Source organism: Physcomitrium patens, chromosome 2 (genome assembly GCF_059467195.1).
Source record: "Physcomitrium patens ecotype Gransden chromosome 2, ASM5946719v1, whole genome shotgun sequence".
In the NCBI taxonomy this organism is placed as follows: Eukaryota; Viridiplantae; Streptophyta; class Bryopsida; order Funariales; family Funariaceae; genus Physcomitrium; species Physcomitrium patens.
Window position 1 is genome coordinate 14,347,318 of NC_143411.1, and position 19,767 is coordinate 14,367,084.

Genomic DNA, 19,767 nt, shown 5'->3' on the forward strand with positions numbered 1-19,767 from the left:
TTAGTGCATAATTTGTCGTACTTGATCGTAATTAGATTAAAAGTTAGTTAGTTAAAATCTTCATAATATTGTAATAAAAATGTATGCACAATATTATTATATTAAAATATATTTGAGACAAATTATTTACATTCAAAATTAATTTGAATTTTTAATAATAATTGTAAATCATATAATTTATTTATTTTACTTATATATATATTTTAAATAATTAAAATTTGTATGTTTTCTAATTTTTTATATTATTTAATTTGTAAATTAAATAATGATTGTTATTTTTGATCTCATTCTATTATCTTTATAGTTTATTTTAAAAAACATATATATTTTAATATACTTATGGTAAATATCATTTTTTTTTTTTTTTTTTTTTTTTTTATTTTTTTATATGAGATTATTTTTTTAATAATTTACTGATATTTTTTTCTTAGAAATATTACACTCAAAATAAGTCTTTTTTTAGTATGACATTTTGATCTACAATATTATCAATTTCTTATATCTATCTAGGATTTTAATGCTAATAGAAAAAAATGATAAGATTGGATATTATTAAGATGTTGTCTTGTATAATCATAAGATAATTACAAAAAGTATAACTATCATATTAATATTTAGGTAAATTTGTATTTCGGCTTGACATGTGAAGAATATTTTGAATTCCATTTTTAAAAGATATGATTGTATAATAATGCAAAAAAGAAATAACGAAGATGATATCAATCAATATATTAATACACTTTATATTAAAGTTTTAAAGGTAGCACGGCATTTGTATTGAATAATAATGCATGAGAGGTTCCAAATATGATAACACAGACATGTATAATTATTTAGATAGTAAGAACTAGGTAGAAATTAAAAGTAGGTATATTTGATAATATCTTGTAAAAAAACTTCTAAAAAGCTTCTAAGATTCATATTTCACTTTGTATGTATATATGAGTGATTGGTAGGTTAGAAACTTATCTTATAAGTTGGATATATGTCTTACAAGTTGGACATGTGTTGGAGGTCCTATAAAATATTGCCACATAGCTTTTAATTAGATAGTATATGTGGAGGCAAGAATGAAGCATTCTTCACTTTTCTTAATACTTTTCTTGTCATAAGTTTTGTTTCAAGAATCTATAGTTTTTTTTTTTTTTTTTTTTTTTTTGGCAATAGACATTTTAGTTTAATATTATACCATCTTTGAGTAAATATCTATTCTTTCAAGTGACACAAGAGTATATTGACCTTTTGGCTCTATATGATTCATGTCCTTGATAAATACTTTGATTAGTATTATAATTTCTAAAAATGTATTAAGTAATTTTATTTATTTATTTATTTATTTATTTTATTATTTAGCTAAAGTCTTAGTTAGTAGAAAGCTCCAAAAATAGTATAAACAAAAAATACCATCATTTTAAATTTATTTCTTTTAAGTATAATTTACTATTAGTATAGTAAAAATTTTCATTGATTGAAAAAGATTATTCTAACATCACAAATAACAAAAACATAAAAATTCAAAAATAGAAATCTATTCTATATCATATTATAAGGCAAAAACAATTCTACAACTTTGTTAATTACATTTATATGTTAAAAACCTATGCATTATGATGTCAAGGAAAAGAACTCAAAAAAGATACATAAACAAGTAAAATATGTATCAAAGAGAGATGACAAATTTATATAAGTATGTATATATATTCAAGAAGAAATTAAAATAACTATTACCAAAAGATAAGAAAAACTAAAGATCCTTAAAATTAGACTAGAAGCAAGAAAAGTATTGATAAGAGTGAAAAAAGCTTTATACTTGCCTCTATATATAATATCTAACTAAATACTATTAGACAACGTTCTATAGAACCTCTAACACGTCTAATTTGTGAAATACATATCTTAACTTATAAGACAAGTTTCTTATATGTGTGCCATATCATTAATTTGTACCACAAGCTATCAACACATGAAACACATGGCAAATTTGTTAGCCATTTTTTTAATCTATCAATTTCCTATAGACACGTATAAAAATAAAATTACATCTATAAAGCTTATAGAAAGCTTTTTTATAAGATATTATCAAATTAATCTATTTTATTTATTTCTATATATTCATATTATCTAAATAACTATTGAAATAAATATGTATGTATATGATATTATCATCTTTTTAGAAACAAATTCCATAAAGATAAGTAATTACATGTTGATGCAGTCTAAGATGGGATGAATTAGTATTTTTACATACTCTGATCTTTGTTTCTTTTAAAGGTAGTTAATAGGTCTTTTCAACCATTGATAATATTTTATTCTAGGATATGAAGTCTATCCTAATATTTAATCATTGTTATTGCTTTTGTAACTTTTTTCAAATAAAATATTTGTAAAAATATCAAGAGTTGTTTCTACCTCTAATAAAATCACCAAATATTGGAAGTCGCTTCCAAGCTCATGACACCAAATGTGTTATATCTTGCCATCTATTCAAAGAAGAAAATATTATTCTTAAAGTTCTTTATTTCTATTGTATTGTCTTAAAGGCTATGACAATTGAAATGTCTTATTTGATAACTTAGCAAATGATAACTCTTCAATTAAATCTATTGGATGTTGATTCTTCATTTTGTTATTGCTACTAATATAAAGAAATTATAATGATAGATAGAAGATAGAATACAATCTTCATTGAACATCCTTTCTTTTATAATAAAAAATTATTTGATTCTTCATCTTAATTTTTGTTATAAACATCCAATAAAAAGATTTTAGAAATATTTTAAGAATATTTTTTTATATTCTAAAAGATTTTAGAAGATTATCAAAATATATTTCAATAATAGATTTTAAAAAGTTTTAAAGAGATTAAAGAAGTTATCTAAGAAGTTCCCTAAAATTACTTTATTTTCAAGCAATATGGAGACTTCTCGAGAAGCTTTCTATTATCTAATATATATTAGAGTTGAGATTAATAAGATCCTTAGTCTTGGCAACACATCTCTTAGAGCTCTATTTCACCTCTCTAGATATTGATTTTGTACTCATTTGATTTAATTAAGTTCTTACTAATTTTTTTGTTGAATTTTTTTTTATTCAACTTCTTGTTTGATCTTTTGTATAGTATATCTATGATAGTTTGTCAAAATTACCTTCTTATTAATATTAAAGCTTAATTGTAATAATGCATTCATATTATTGATGCATAGAGATAAGTAATTGGAGTTATTTTTGAAAAGTTTCTAGAAGTTTTTAGAATTAGAGCTTGATTGGTGGTTCATATAGGATCTACCATAAAACATTCTAAAAGGACTTAGGGTAGTTATCTAGATAGAGCCACTTCTAAAACCTTCTAGAAGGGGTCATTATTTTAATAGGGTCCATCATTAGAAGCATTCTAAAAAGTTCCAACAAAATATTAATAAGACTAGCCAAGGCCATTTGAGTATTTAGTCAAGTATAGCTTTGATTCCATTCTCTTAATAAAATTTGATTTATATTTTTTTATTATATTTTTTATATTTTTTTTTGCTTTGTTCTACTTTTTATTGTTTCATTTTTTTTTTTATTCTAGTTTGATCTATCTTATGTTATGATTGGATTTATATTGCTGTAGATTAGAAGGATTTTAGATCTTAGAAAGAGTTCAGTATTATTTCATTGGTATCAGAGCAAGTATTGGTCTATTCTTTGGTAGTGTATTCATATCCATTATTTAATTGAAGATCAATTATTATGGTCACATTGGATACTATTTTAGAGCTACTGCAAGTTATTTTTAAGAAATCAATAGGAAAGAAAGAAGACATTATAATAGCAAAGTCTTGCAAAAAAATTGAAGAATAAGAGATATGGTGGAACAATCCTAGATAGAAGCTTAGATATAATACTTTTTAGATAAGATAGGTATTCTTAAAGGGCAAATGGAAGCTTCTAGGCCAAAGGAATTGACATCTGTTAGATTAAAATTAAGCAAGTCTAATACATATTCTAGACCCATCAATATAAAAAAAATTAGAATGTAATCTGTTGGCTAATCATACATAATCTAGATTTTGTAAGATTATGACTTCTACTTCAAGTTCCTATGTCTCCAAATTGACAATATTTCACGGGCAGAAATAATAGATTGGTTTGTATAAGAGTTAAAATTTGTGATTTAGCGAGAGGTGGAATTAAAAGATCTACAAATGTTTAAGGAGGCAAGTAGATTTGCAGAGAATGTTGATGCTATAGATTTCAAAAACTATGGAGCATGACTTATAGCAAAGAGTCCTATTTAATACTATGGTACAAAAACCAATGTCGACCGAAATTGATGCCCTACAAGGATCATTGATACTACAAAGACGAAAAATATTGGTGCACAAGGAATTATGTTTATACTATTGGAAATTAAGCCATCAAATTGAAGATTGTCAAAAACATCAAAATTCAGGTACCAACAAATCAAGGTGGGTTCACAATCTTGAAGCTTATCAAATCAATAAAGAAGTAGAGTAAAGACACAAGGCTCCTTAATAAAGGAATTGAAGGCCAATATTAGGAATAGTTGTTATTTCTTAGAGACAAACGACATGGCATTAAATAACTATGAGAAAGATTGATTAGTGTATCTAATGGGTCAACTAAGAGAACAATCATGTCGAATACTTATAGATTATGGCTCTATAAAAAATTATATCTCAATTGGGATTATTAATCAATTTGGAATTAAAATCAAGGTAATTAAAGAATGAAGTATATACCTAATAAATGACCAAGAGAATATATTAAGTATGACATGTAAAAAAAAAATCTTAAAGATGAGTGATATTTATGCCTTGAAAGAGAATTTCATAGTAAGAAAGCTAAGATATGATATTGTTTTTGGTATGCAATTACTAAAGATGAAAAATAAGCAAGTTGATTGACTAACAAGGACAATCTCCTTTAAAAATAATAAATGTAATGTTACTTTTTGTGCATTCTCATTAAATGAGGTAGCAAAATGATTTGCAGGTAAATGCTTACTTGTAAGGAAGACCTTTATGAAGAAGTAAGTACAATATAAGCAACCAATATATGTGGTAGTTCCAAATCTTGTCTTAATGGTGGGAAAGACAATCAAAAGAGCAGAATGAATAGAACAATTCATACATGGCTATTGAGATGTCTTTTCAATTGACTTAGTAGCATGCCACTTGATCAAGGTGCTCCCTTTCAAATAGAACTATTATCTGGAGCCAAATTGATAAATTAGCCAATTTATTATCTAGTTTTAAATGAACTTGAAGAGCTGGAAAAGGCATTGAATGAATTCTTGGAAAAAGACCTCATTTGAAAAAGTACTTTGCTATAAAAAATATTTATATTCTTTGCATTCAAAAATGATGATGGATTTCAACTTTGCATCGATTATTGAGGCCTCAATAATCAAACTATTAAGAATACATATCTACTTTCATACATGGATGATCTTCTTAACCAACTTCAAGGTAAAATGATATTTAGCAAATTAAACCTTTGGAGTAGCTATTAGCAAATACCTATTGTAAAAAAAATATTTAAAAAAGATGGCATTTTTTATGCACTGTAGATAATTTGAATAACTTGTTTTATCTTTTGGTCTTACTGATGTTTCAACTTCCTTCATAGATCACATGAATAAACTGTTTTGAGATTTTTTAAATAATTATGTAGTTATCTTCATCAATGATATCTTAGCCTATAATAAAATCTTTATAAAGCATAAGCAATATCTACAAAAAGTACTACATAGTTGCTTCTATTATAAGCAATCAAAGTGTGAACTTTGGAAGTTGGAAGTTAACTTTTTGAGGCATGTAGTATCTTCTAAAGACATGCGCATAGAGTAGAATAAGATAAAAATAATAGAAGTTTATCCAATCCTTAAAGATACTTTTAAAGTCTTCTTATTTTTAAGCCTTGCTGGATAATATTGCCATTTTGTTCATTAATTTGTATACATTGTTACCTCATTAATGAACTTATTAGAGAAGTATACTCTGTTTGAATAGAAACTAGAGTAGCAAAGTACTTTTGATAAGTTGAAGAAGGCATTCATTATGACACCAATATTGCAATTGTATAAATCCAATTTTTTTGTTCACTTAACATTGATACTTCCAACTTTGCTATTGGCACAATACTTCAACAAGACTTTGAAAGATACCTTCAACTTGTGGCATATGAGTCATGTAAGCTCAAAAGGATAGAATGCAATTATTGTGCATGTAATCAAAAGTACCTAACAATTGTACATGCCACAAAGATGTAGTAATACTATTTGTTGAAAAAATCAATAACTGTTTGGACAAACTATGAATCCTTGCTACAAAATTTAAATCTAAAAAATATAAATCATGGCATTGTTATTGAAAAGAACAATTTTAGCTCTTTGAAATTAAGCTTGAGTATAAGAAAAGATGACAACATACTATGTCAAACATCTTATTGCAAAAACTAGCTTTAAAGCTTAAATCAAAGAATAATATAAAAAATACTACTATTAATATTGTCATTATAAATCTAATCAAAAGAGTAAAATAGAAGGAAGCTATGTATTAGAATACTTATTTTAAGATCATTAGTCATTAATTGAAGGTAAATAATGTATAATATCAAGATTACTATTTTAATGATGGCTTATTCTATTTCAAGAACCATATTTATATACTTCATGATACTATATTTTAAATATGCATACTTTAAAAAAGATACAAGATTCCAATATTTGGACATTTAATATATGAAAATACTTTAGAACAAATGTCAGAGATATACATATATATTCTAATAAATAACTATATGATTAAATAGAAATAGATTAATTTCATAATATCTTCTAGAGAAGCTTCATAGAAGCTTTATAGATATTTTTTTGACTTTATATATATTTGTAGTTGATTGATAGGTTAGAAACTTAAACAATAAGTTAACTATATGTTAGTAGCTTATAGAACAATCTAATTATGTGGCACAGATATACAAAACTTGCATTGTAAGTTAAGATATGTGTCTTGCAAAGTCAATACATTTTAGAGGTCCTATAAAATATTGCCATGTAGCTCCTAGTTAAGAATATATATGGAATCATGAATAAAGCCTTCTTTACTCTTATTAATGCCTTTCTAGTCTTTATTCTTATTTTAAGACTTTTGAGTCTTCTTGTCTTTGACAATAGTCATTCTAGTTCAATATTATATCATCTTTGAATGAATTTGTAGTTCTTTTCAGTAACATAAGAGTATATTGAAGATTTTTTTTTTGAGATTCCTGTCTTTGTCAGTTTCATAAAAATACTAACTTATTATTTCTATCTTATTTTAGAAGTGAGTGGATTATTCTACTTCTATTGTTATATTTTAAAGATTGTGGACTACCTACCTTTAAACAAATAATCTTATTTTCTAATACTGATCTTTTTCTAAAAGACAATGGATTATCTCTCTTTATAGAAATTTTAATTTGATATTAGAGGTTGTAGATTATCTTTCTATAATTTAACTTTTTAAATTTTTTTGAATTATCTATAAAAAAAAGATTATGGATGCTACTTTCAAAGGAAGTGAGAATAGATTTGTAACTATTTCAAATTATTATGAGCTTATTAATATTTAAAAATAGAAATCTTATATATTTTAATATGAATCATTGAAGTATTGTTTCTATATCTATAAAAGAAATTTAAAGTCTACATTGTTATATTATAAATATTTATAGTATCTAAAAATTAGTTAAAACGTATTATATATTAATAAATCTAGATGTATATTAGAGTGGTTAGTAGATTAAATTAAAAAACAAGGTAAAGTTTCTTATACCAATCTTAACAAGGATTTTGGTGACTTTAAAGAAAGAATTTATAAATTAGAAGCAAGAATTATAAAGTGTAGGATTTGGACTACAATTTGTATACAAAAATTGAAGGATTTGGAATCAAGGTGAAGAAGATATAGCCATTTGAAGTTAAAGTGTTAATTTAAGATATACTATTATTCTTTTGAGGATATGAAGAATTATACAATAGCTTTTGAAGATCGAAAGGTATGGCTAGAACATCGATTTTAAGGCCTACAGCTTTTATAGAAGAGTTGTTGCTTTTGGAGTTTATGTGAAGGAGTTATAGAGGGTTGAAGGTAACACTTCCAAATCAAAGGCAATAAGTGAGCGATTTTATTTATAATAATAATTAAAGCCATAACTTAAGTTTTTGGACATAATTTTGGTTTAAACTTTTTGGAGAATATAATATTTTGTGTTAAGAAGTTATACATATAAATTTTATGGATATATAAGGTTTTAGAGGATTTTATCATATTTTGGATGTTGGTTACTTGAGGCTTATGTATTTGGTCTAATTGCTCAAAAAAAGAAATTTAATATATAAACTTGGTCTTTCTTAGAATAAGATCAAAATTTTGAAGATTTTTATAATAAATCAAGTTTTAAGGTTGTATTCCTTCAAATATCCTAATGGATTTATTCAAGTTGGATTCATTGATATACTTCTAACAAGAAGTATTTTCTCTCAGCTTGCACCTTTAATAAAAAAAGATTCATGTCTTTATTATGATTTGAATTTATTCTTAGAAGTGTTTATGGCCACATTTAGAGAAAGTAATAAAAAAAGAGTAGTAAAAATCAAGCTTTTATCTTTATGAAAAGGATTACAATCAACAACCATATATGTTGCTAAATTCTAAAACCTTGCTTGCAATGTAGACTAGAATGGTAAAGTCCATATCAATCAATTTTGATATGGATTGAAGAATAATATCAAAGAGTTATTTTTGACAATATCAAAGACAAAAACTTTAGAATAAATTATTGCTTAAGACATTGCATGCAAAAATTGATCATTTGAAAGATGACAAGAACAAAGACTTGGCTAAAGAGAAACAAGTCAAATAATAATGGTAACTTTCAAATTTTCAATTTTTTTTTTCTTAAGGCCAAAATTAATGCAAATTGATACAATATGTTTTAAACTCCTCATAAAATAGAAAAAAACTCAATGACATCAAGAAGACTTAGGCTTATATTATTGAAAAGTTAAACACACTACTCAACATTGTCTAAAGAAAAAATGCAACTACAGAATAAAAAACATGGTTGCCAAAGAAGACAATGTATTAGAAAATAAATTTCTCCAACTACAATAAAAACCATCTAACTAAAATCTTGCATAATTCCTAGTAAAGGTTCTATTATCTTCTCAGACCTCTCATCTTGTTTTATAATAGAAGTTTATTTAGGATCAAAAAATCACAAAGTTTTAGCTTTGTTAGATTAAAGAGCATTAGCTTAATTTATAGATGAAGATTTTATCAAAAACAAGAAATATTATTAGTGAAGAAAACTAAATCTCTTCATGTAGAAGTCATAGATGGTTATTTGCTATCTTCTAAAGATGTTATGCATGAGACTGTTCTTTGAAATGTAGTAATTAAAGATCATAATAACATAGCAATATTTAATATAATAAGATCTTTTTTTTAATTTGGTTATTTTAGCATTATCATAGTTAAAAAAGTATAATCTTTAAATAGATTGAATTTTTTATAATCTTAATTTTTTTGATAGTTTAATCCAAAATCTCATTAGTCAAGTAGAAATACATAAGTCGAGTACATCCAAATCCTTACTAGTAGATGTGAGAGCTTTTATGCATATAGCAAAAAAAAGATTATCTTTTGATATATATGCCACACTCATTTTTAATGGTGAAAAGATGTCAAGTAGTATTCTTAGTCAATATTAAGATTTTTAGGATATTTTAAAAAAAAAAATACAGATATTCTTCTAAAGCATTGTCTTTATGATTGTTCCATTGATCTTTACAAAAGAGCTCAACTACCATTTGGACTAATCTATAGCCTATCATAAAACGTATTGTCTATACTTAAGAAATGATGAAAATTTGAATAAGAATTTTATATGCCATTCTAAATCTCCAACTAGGACTCTTCTCTTATTGTGAAGAAAAAAGACGGATCTTTGCAGATGTGTATGGACTATCTACGATTCAACAAGATTACCATCAAAAATAGATATCTTCTATCTTTAATTTTAAGACTTCTTCATCAATTCAATCAAATAAAGATCTATATAAAAATAGATCTATAATAAGCATATAATCTAGTATATATTAAAAAAAAAAAAAAACTTTTTTTTGAATTAGATATGTGCATTTTGAATATAATATCATGCCTTTTAGACTCACAAATGTACTAGCTACTTTTTAACATTTAATGAATGATATCTTTAATGAATTTTTTGATGATGTTATCATCTATTATTTGGACGACATCTTAATCTATTCTAAGAATACAAATGAGCATGAAATTCATATTTATCTTGTATTATAAAAAATTAGAGATGTACAATTATATATTAAGTTAGAAAAGTGTATATTCCAAACTACTCAAGTTGACTTCCTAGAATATATCATTTCCAACAAAGAACTAATGATGGATTCAAAGAAGGTTTAGACCATTATGGATTAGGAGATTTCAAGAACAATAAGAGACATACAATACTTTTTAGGCTTTGCCAATTACTACCGAATCTTCATCAAGAATTTTTTTCAAATTATAGCTTTACTTATATATTTGACTTGTAAAGACAAACTTGAGTGGAATAAAGAAGTTGATATATCATTTGATGCTTTGAAAAGAGAATTTACTTATATATCAATTTTATGTGGTGTTGACTTTTTTAAGGCATTTTTCATAGAAATAGATGCATCAAACTTTGTCTTGGGTGTAGTACTATTACAAATGAAAGTAGATGTTAAATTCAATTTAGTAGCTTTATATTCCAAAAATAATTTAGCAACCGAGATTAATTATAAGATCCATGACAAAGAGCTCCTTATAATTCTAGATGCATTTCAAGAATGACATTATATAACTTTAAAAGTGCTTCAAGTTAAGTCATTATATATATAGATTATATGAATTTTAAATACTTCATGTTTGTACATGTTTTGAATTATTTCCAAGCTTGTTGGAGCATATCATTATCAAGATTTGATTTCAAGATCACTTATTGTCTTGAAAAATAATAAGGTTTGTTGAAATTTGTTTTTAGATATTCTTATCTTATACTAAAAGAAGGAGCTGCATCTTTTGATTAATAAAGATAATTTTCTTGAAGCTAGAGTATTTTCATCTTTGAGTAATAAAATCAACATTGACTATTGATTCAACTTTTATCAACTAAATTTAATCAAGTATATCTTCTAATTTTCTTATTCATCATATCAAGAATAATTTTTTTAAGTCTCATGATACTTTCAAGTTTGAGTTTAAAATCAACTTACTCTATTTTGAGAAACAATTATATATTCTAAAAGGTGGAGCATAATTATGTGTTCTTCAAACATGTCATGACTTTCTAATAGCCAAATATTTTGGATATAATAAGACTTTGGAGCTAGTATCTAGAGATTTTTGGTGGCTTCAAATATAGAAGGTAATCAAAGACTTTGTACAATCATGTGATATTTGTTTAAGATCCAAAACTCTTCATTATTGACCTGATGGACTTTTTTAACTATTATCAATGAATTAAGTTTTGAAATACACTTGAGGTCTACAATCAATTATCATCAACTAGATTGAACAACTCTTTTCTTATTGGTAGAATTTGTGTATGAAAATTTGGTATATTCTTTTATTCAATAGATATCTTTTTTTGCCAATTATAGCTATCATCTAGGACTCAATACTTCTAACTTTTTAAAAGTTGATAATTTTATAGCAAAAGATTTGGTAAATTATTTTTCAGAGCTATATACAACAATAAAGGCATAATTAATGAAAGCTCAAGATTGACAAAAGATTAATACAAATGATTATTTTAAAGAATAATCATAATTTAATATGGGTGATAAGGTATAGTTACTTTGTTGTAATATCAAGATTACTTGTTTTTATGACAAGTTGGATTATCGTAGGCTTTGATCTTTTTTTATTAGTGAATAAGTCAATCTTGTTTTTTATTAATTATATCTATTAGAGTCTATGAAGATCCACCCCATATTTCATATATCTCTTCTTAAGCAATATAAGAGAGTGAGTATCTTGAAAAGAAGACAAATGCCACCTCTTACTATAGAAGTGGATAGTAATGAAGAGTTTGAGGTAGAAGAAGTATTAGATTTAAGGTGGCATTGAAATATCTTATTCATTAGCATGGATATGATATTAATAAATAGACATGGAAGCCATCAAAAAATCTTGTAAATGCAATAAAGAGAGTTGAGACTTTTCATCGATAACATCTATCAAAATTAAGATAAAGAATAATAAATCTTTACTATAAAAGAAATAGGATCTAAGAATGATAACATTCTACTTTCTATCCTTGATTGTAGCTTTTAAATATCTGTGTCGCTAAAGAGATGGACAATCAATAACTAGTAGATTCAACTCAAGAGCTTTTACTTGCTGACTTATTCAATGAGACATTGTGATTGTTACAACCTTTAAGAAAACGTAATTGAAATAAAGATCCTTAAGAACAATATGTCCTTCTTCAAATATATGATGAAATACAATGTATTTGGTATCACAACCTTATAAGAGACCTCCACTATTTAGTAATTTCATTTGAGATAGGAACAACTCTTGATAGTATTTCAAATGTTATATTTGAAGAAAGTTATGAAGGTCTTGGCAATGACCAAATAACATGATGGTCTTCTTGCCTTGATATGACATACTATCAATGGTTGAATGGACCTATCAACCATCTTTGAAGAAAATAAAGATCAAAGTATGTAACAAATATAATTCGCCATATCTTAGATTTCATCAATACATGATGATTGGTCTTCATAGAACTTGTCCCTAAAAGAGGAAATAATATATATATATATATATATATATATATATATATAGATAGAAATAGATAAAAATAAATAAATATAGATTAATTTTATAATACCTTCTTGAAAAGCTTCCTAAAAGCTTCATAGACATTGCTTTGATTTTACATGTGTTTGTAGTTGATTGGTAGGTTAGAAACTTGATCAAAAAATTAATTATATATTGGTAGCTTAAAAGAAAGCTAACTATGTGGTGCACATATAGAAAACATGCCTTGCAAGTTAAGATATGTGTCTTATAAAGTCAACATGTTTTGAAAGTCCTATAGAACATTGCTATGTAGCTTCTAATAAAGAGTACATATGGAGGCAAGAGTGAAGTCTTCTTTAGTCTTGTCAATGCCTTTTTAGTCCTTCATCTTGTTTCAAGACTTTCTAGTCTTCTTGTCTTTGACAATAGCCATTCTAATTCAATATTATATCATCTTTGAGTGATTTTTTAATTCTTTTCAATGACACAAGAATATACTGAGAATTTCTTTTTTTGAGATTCATATCCTTGACAACAGATTTCAAAGGCATGATTTTGGATAGGTTTGGATTATGATATTCAAGCTATTATGTGCTCTCGCAAGTCATGCCAATGTAAGAAAACATGCAATGTGACTTTTTTTGAACTATTGTAATGAATTTTATTACCTATGGCATGATGAAAAGAGATGATTAGATTTTATTATGTGTTTGTTATAAATGCTTCACAATTACACTGTATTTATTGTCTTTGTAGTTTAATTCTTAAAACAACTTTACTTGGCTATAGTGCATTCCAATATTGATGCTTCAATACTTGCATGGATCTTCTTTGACCATATTTTTTGTCACTATTAGTTACCTCATGTCATCATTTCAAATCAAGATGCCTACTTCATAGGAAGTTTTTGGTAGATTTTGTTCAAGCTACTAGATACACAACTTACCATATTTAAGGCCTTCTATCTTTAAACAAAAAAATAAATAAAGTATGGAAATTGGACCTTAGACGATATGCTATAAGCATGCATGGTACTTCACCATAATGATTGGAATGGATATTTGATGCTTTTGGAGTTTGCTTACAATGATAATATTCAGACAAGTATTAATCATTCACCATTCTTCCTTAACATCGTCCAACATCTAATTACATAAGCAACTTTCTATCATCTTATTTACACCAACAACTTGACAATGGAGGAATTTATATAATGGCTTACAAGAGCTTTGTAAGAAACACAATACCTCCTTTTAATTGCACAAAATTAACAAAATTAATATGTAGATAACCAACGATAATACAATATCTTTCAAAATAATAATCAGGTGTTACTTTCCAATGCCAACTTTCTTCTTACTATATCAATCCAAGTCTATAAATTAACACTTTGATAGCTTGGATCTTTTTATATTTTTGGCTAGTTTTTTAAAATAACATACTACCTTGAGCTTTTGCCACATATTCAAGTCTATTTGATCTTCCAAATTTTACAACATAAGGAATTTTATATTGAATCAAAGCACTCCTCAAATTAACACCAACTACCACCACCACTCGTTGTCAGTGATGATCAATAGGAATATGAAATAAATAATATTTTGAAGCACTATTACCTTTGCCATAGTAATGAATGTTTGAAAATTTAATACAAAGTCCAATAAAACTTGCACAAAATCTCATCCACTGTCAAAAGATAAATTAGAAATATTATAAAAAAAAAATGATATTTTATATTAATAGAAGAAAATTAATTTTAATAATGTATTTATATTATTAACATATAAAGATAGGTAATTAGAGAAATTTATGAAAAATTTCTAAAAGTGAGGCTAAATTGGTGGTTCATATAGGATTTATCATAAAATATTCTAAAAGTGCTTAGAAAAGTTATTTAGGTAGAGCTAGTTCTATAAACTTCTAAAAAGAAAAATTATCTTAATAGAATCTATCATTAGAGATATTTTAAAAAGTTTTAAGATGATTGGATAAAGTATAAATAAGATTGGTCAAGGCCATTTGGATATTCAATTAGATATAGCTTTAGTCTCTTTTTTTCAATAAAATTTGGTTTACATTTTTTATTTTATTTTATTTTATTCTCTTTTGCTTTGCTTTAGCTTTCATTGTTCTATTCTATTTTGTTCTAATCTTCTTTGTCCTATGTTGTAATGGAATTTATGTTATTATAGATTAGAAGTATTTTAGATCTTAGAAAGAATTTAGTCTTAAATCATTGATCTTTTTTGATAGAAAGTGAAATATTCCTCTGCTTAAAGACATGTGAGCACTTTTGAAGTTACAAATTATCTTCTTCTAAATGATATTTTTTAAAAATTCTTTTTTTTTCTTTAAAGATGGTTGGAAGTGAAGATGTTGGTATGATTAAATTTCTTGAGTCTAAATTAGATATTTTTATGAATATGTTGAATGCTTTTTCTCATACAATTACTAAAATTGAAGGAATTTTTTAAGCTTTTATGATAATACAAGTCCTAAAGCAATTCAGTATGTAATGCAATCATTTTCTTAAGCTTCTATATTGAAGGAAGTGGTAGAAATTGTACTTCAATAAGAAAATTTATTTATTCAATAACATAAAAATCCTTAGATTAGTCTTCCAAAAATATTTGATAGTATATGCTACAAGTTTCAAAGGTTTTTTTAACCAAATTCAATTGAAAACTTGAGTGCTATCTAATAAAAGGATTTTAAGTTTATTTAGTTGAAACCTTACTCACAAGATAAGTTTTATCTTTATTTTTTTTTACTTTGAAAAGAAATTTCTAATCTTTAGCAACTTTAAAGCTTTTTTTATAAGCATTTGTGAAGGCATTTTGAAAATATGATAAAGCCCAATGGATGAAAATAAAGATTTTTTATTATATTAAAAGTCACACTCTGAATCAATTTATGTATTTGATCGTTGGCAAATATCTTATGACATCAATTAGAATGAACAAGTTCTCATAAGCCAATTCTATTGAAGATTACAAGATGATATAAAGGACCTATAATTATTATTACTTGGTCTTGAAACATTCAATGAAGCTATCAATCAAGTTATGAAGTGCAATCATCTAATATTTCAACATTATCAAAATCAATGCTTATCGACTTTGACAAAGCATTGCATTAAAAATTTATAATTTTTTGCTTCAATAAATATATTAATTTTATACTTTAGAATTGAGAATATATAAATTAATGTAATATAATTCAAACATCTTATGATAGATGAGAAAAAATATCAATTTGAATAAAATTAATACTTGTATTATGATAAAAGAGGCTACAAATTTAAGAAATGTTCAAAGTAACAACATACAATGAAGAATAAGAGTGCAATCAATCAAAGAAATGAAGAGGTCTAAATATAATATGGACAGTGCTTCTAGATATTTTAATACCTCAAATTCATCAAGATTCTTCTCTTTCTACTCAATTTGCTTGTTGATTTACTATACCTTTATTTCTTGGTCCACAAAAACTTTAAACAAATGCCTTATTAGATTTAAGAGTATCTACTTACTTTTTAAATAAGAAAAATTTTAAATTTCATAAAATCCTTTTAATATAAAAATCAAAACTTATATATATAGAAGTAATAGATAATCAACCTTTATCTTCAAGCAATATTACTCATGAGGTCATATTGCTAGAAATATCATTTGAGGACTATAGTAATAAAACAATATTGAATATTATTAGAATTCCATCCATTCTTATTATTTTAGGACTTTTGTGGTTAGAAAGATATAATCAATTTCTAGATTAAAGATTTTATAAGGTTGAATTTTCTATAAAAATATTTTGGACAAAACCTATTATGAAGTCATCAATAACAAAGTCCTTATTTCTTAGAATAAGGACTTCTATGAAGATGGCTAACAAAGACATCTCTACATAGCTCCTAATTAAGCTAATAATCAATATACATTTGCAAAGATTCATTTTTTTTCTTCATAAAAAATATTAGTGTACCTGCTAGATATTTGGAATATCAAATCAAGTTCTTGAGGCTATACTAAAATAGATCTCTATGGAGCATACAATTTGGTGTAGATTAAAAAAAGAGATGAATCAAAAATAATGATTTGGACAACATATGGACAATTTGAATATATTGTTATGCCTTTTGAATTGACAAATGTTTGAGCTATATTCCAACATTTGATGAATGATAATTTTTAAGAATTTATAGTCATGTTTGTTATTTGATATCACGATGATATCTAAATCTATTCTAAGATTCTTAAAAAATATAAAAAATTTGTGAGATTAGTCTTACAAAAGTTATAAGATATAAGATTATATGTCAAATTGAAAAAATGTATATTCCATCAGCCAAAAGTAAATTTTTTTAGATATATTATATTCAATGAAGGCCTATTGATGGACCCAAAGAAAATTAAAGCTATAATGGACTAGACAGCTCTAAAAATAATATGAAATGTATAATATTTTTTTAGATTTACTAACTTCTTTCTAATATTTATAAAGAATTATTTCTAAGTTATTGTTCTTTTTACTTGATTGACATCCAAAAAATAATTGGAATAGAAATTTGAAGTACAAAGGGTTTTTTAAGCTTTAAAGGTAGCTTTTATTATAGCTTCAATCTTAATGCATCCAAATTTTAAGAAGGTCTTTTATTTGGAGATTGATACTTTTAGGCATAAACTTCAAAAACTTTGCATCAATTAAACCTGAAATTTATAAAATAAAGCTTCTTATAATTATAGATTCTTTTAAATAATGATATCACTTATTAGAAGGCGCTATACATCTTATGATTGTATATAAAAATAAAAAAAATTTAGGATATTTCATGTCAATTCGGATTTTGAATTGCCACCAAGCTCATTAGAATATGTCATTATCTTGTTTTAATTTTGTGATTCTATATCAACCATAGAAGCATTAAGGACTATCAAACACTTTATCGAGGAAATCATATCTTACTTTAAAATCAAAGGAATTATATTTGATCAGCAATATGTGACTCTATTGAAATTAAAATATTTTTGTCTTTATACTACTTCTATGGTTATACTTATTAATTCAAGTTTTTTTGAATAAATTTGTATAGTATCAATTGAGGAACTATTAGTTCATAATATCAAGTAAGGCTTTAAAAATGATAAGTTTAAATTTTTGGATGATCTTTTGTATTTTAAAGATCTTTTTGTATATTTTCAAAAGACTAATGCAACTTTGTATTCTTTAATCTCATCATGGATTTTTAACTACAAGATATTTTGGATTTAAAAAGATATTAAAGTTTATCTCTCAAGATTTTTGACAGCTTCAAATGTGAAATACCATAAAGAACTTTGTTGTCTTGTGTGACATCTATTCAAGATTGAAGAATTCTTGACATCATTTCTATGGACCTCTATAACCACCACCGATTTTAAAGCAACTATGGTCTTCAATATTAATAGATTTTATTACTAATCTATTATTATTAACTATATTTGATATTATTTATATTATTGTGAATCAACTTATAAAGATTACACATTTTTTTTCCATGTAAATAGATAATTTATAGAAAAGAAATAGTAATCCTCTTTTTTGATAATATATATTAATATCATGACTTATTTGATGACATCCTTTCTTATCAAGGATCTCAATTTATATCAAAGTTTTAGAAATTTTTTTTGAAATATTGAAGATGGATATTAAACTTTCCTTTACTTTCCACCTTCAAATCAATGATCAAACAAAAAAATTCAATCAAGTTTTGGAGCAGTATTTGTAATGTACTATCAATTATTAATAAGATAATTGGACCTTGTATTTATTTTTAGTAGAATTTACTTATGATACTACTTTTTATGCTTCTATTCAACAAACACCATTTTATGCTAATTATGATTACCATCTAAAGCTTAATTTGTTATGTACATCAAAAGATGAAAATCCAATAATTAAAGATCTTGTAAAATAATTGTCACAGCTCTAGACAACTTTGAAGCTTCATTTATAAGCAGCTGAAGATTCTTATTAAATATTTGTAAATGAATTTAGAATGGAACTTCTTGCTTTTTAAGTTGGAGATATAATATGGCTTCTTTGATGAAATATCAAGACCAATCAATCTTGTGATAAGTTAGACTACTAAGAACTAGGGCTATTTTGTATTCAAAAGAAAATCAATTTAATGGCTTATTGATTAAAACTACCCATATCCATGAAGATACATCTAGTCTTTTATATTTCTCTCTTAGAGGCTTAATTAAAATCAATTATTTAAAAAAATATATAACCATCATAGCCTTGTTTTGAAATAAATAATTATGTAAAATATAAGATAGAAAGGTCCTTGATTCTTAATGAAAAAGAAGCAAGTTGGAGTATTTTATTCATTGGAATAACTACAATATCAATGAAAATTCGTAGGAATTAGAAAAAAAATCTAATTAATGTATTATAAAAGACATATGAATTTCATCCATACTATCTTCAAAAATCTAAACCTATTTTAAGATAAATTTTTTATGAAGTTACTACTAAGATGTTGTATATAACATAAAAAAATAAGTACTACTCATAGCAACCTAAGAATTTAGAGTATTTAATTTATAATCTAATAGGTCAAATTAGAAATTATTTAGAGAGTCTTTATATCATGAACTTCAAAATAGAGCCAAAGTTAGAGTTTTTTTTTTTTTTTTTTTTTTTTTTTTTTAATCCTTGATACCAGATCAACCATTCTATCTTTTGTAACCTTTATAAGATCATCTTCAAGATGAAATTAGATCTTTTTAAGGCAAAAAACATCCATACTATAGTCAATTCAAAAAATAAAACCTTGAAAATGATGCTTGAGCTTTGGTCATTCTATTGCAGATATGAAATTGATGTTCTCCATAGAACTTAGAATTAGTATGAG